The 1,740-nt window shown below is 28.7% G+C and overlaps 1 protein-coding gene and 1 non-coding gene across 2 annotated transcripts in view; one reads left to right on the forward strand and one right to left on the reverse strand.

The window, feature by feature from the left end:
- The window catches only part of LOC9322934 (ATP synthase subunit alpha, chloroplastic), an 8,214-nt gene extending 7,109 nt beyond the window's left edge, over positions 1-1,105 (forward strand). The window contains exon 2 of the mRNA XM_002886824.2: positions 1-1,105. This exon is cut by the window's left edge and continues 2,005 nt beyond it. The gene's annotated coding sequence lies outside the window, so the exon portion shown is untranslated.
- On the reverse strand, positions 273-344 carry TRNAR-UCU. The gene has a single exon. It is a non-coding gene; the product is annotated as a tRNA-Arg (tRNA).
- Positions 1,106-1,740: the final 635 nt, after the last annotated feature.

The following is a 1,740-nucleotide window of genomic DNA, read 5'->3' on the forward strand; positions in this document are numbered from 1 at the left end:
AATGAAACGGATCGTTCTTATTTTTGATTCTTTAGTCAATTTGACTCTTTAATTTTAATTAAATTTTTAAGAAATTCTATAAATAGAAGTCTATAAGTTACGTATATATAATAGAAAGAAGTATATAACTAATATCTGTTTAATATTAAATCTTAAAGCATTCAGAATTTCTTTCTTAGTCTATTTATTTCTTATCTTTTTTCGAAATAGATATTATATAAATATATAGAAATGGAAATAATAGATAAATATCAATATAGATATATTGATATTGCGTCCAATAGGATTTGAACCTATACCAAAGGTTTAGAAGACCTATGTCCTATCCATTAGACAATGGACGCTTTTCGCTTTTTTTTACTTTCCAATTGTTAAAAAAAAAGAATGTGCGAAATCTTTTTAGCAATTGTGTATTGAAGTGAATTCAATACACAATTGCTATTAGACAATTCTAATATAGAAAATTGTCTCTAATAAAAAAAAGGGGCAATTGTGAATTTAGAGCGGGTAGCGGGAATCGAACCCGCATCGTTAGCTTGGAAGGCTAGGGGTTTTAGTCGACGTCGATCGATCATTTTTATATTTTTAACGTCTCTAATTCAAAACCGAACATGAAACTTTGGTTTCATTCGGCTCCTTTATGATGGATGGAGAAATTCCCAAATAAAAAAAGACGGGAACGAAATAAAAATTGATCCATAACATCTATGTTAGCTTTTTTTCCGTCTGGGTACTTTCACAGAAATTTTTGCTTTCTAGATGATCCTTCTAGAAGATAGATCAGGCGAACTCGAACAATCTTTCTAGTTACTTCGTTCTTTATTTCTATTTAACGGAATCCTTAGGAAAAGTATTTGGTTTCTACCGAGCTAAAACAATATAATATGTCGATGTCTTTAGTAAACCAAAGTTCTCGTTTAATAGCTATTTTGCTTCAATTTTTCTATACCAAACAATGAATAGAACTGAAGATTGAGTTACGATTAGAAAGACACTTTTCTAGCTTTATCCATGGATCCTCTTGTTATACTTATTGAATTGTCAATAGTCATCCAATTCAAAAATTATGTTTCGGAATTTCATAATCCAAATTTACAATTGATTAGAGTCTTTGGATACAAATTACGAGAATCTATAATCTTCCTTGAATCTTTCATTGAAAGGGAAAGGACTAAATCCTTTTAAGAAATAAAATTTTTGATCGGAAGATGAATCAAACCGAGAGACCCTTTAACTATTAAAGGGATTAAAGGAACGAATCACACTTTTACCACTAAACTATACCCGCTACAATGCAATTATTGCATATAAATTAACCTTTTGTCGAACAAAGTAATCGGGGGTGTAATAAAAAAATCTGAAAAAATTTAGAAAACTCTAGCGTGGACTTAATAAAATTAGTAAAAGCGAATTCAATTCCACTTTTTTTTAATTTCAAATCTTTTTTTGTCTAAAAATCCATCGGATGAGTCTTTTTAATTTTAACAAAAAAAGGCCCGGCTGGGGACTGACCAGGCCAGGCTATTAAAATAAAAAAGATCTTTTACTTGTGTTTTGACGAGACAAAATAAAAAAAGGATTCTCTATTTCTATGATTATGGTTTTATTTATTTCTCTTTCGAGTTTGCGCCTTTTCTTTATCTAATCTTTAGATAAATTTTTAATGTAACTAGAATTACTGAGAAAGTTCTATAAAAACAGTTATTATATATATAGTAATATATATATATATTATATATA

This window comes from Arabidopsis lyrata (assembly GCF_000004255.2).
Source record: "Arabidopsis lyrata subsp. lyrata unplaced genomic scaffold ARALYscaffold_2, whole genome shotgun sequence".
Lineage (NCBI taxonomy): Eukaryota > Viridiplantae > Streptophyta > Magnoliopsida > Brassicales > Brassicaceae > Arabidopsis > Arabidopsis lyrata.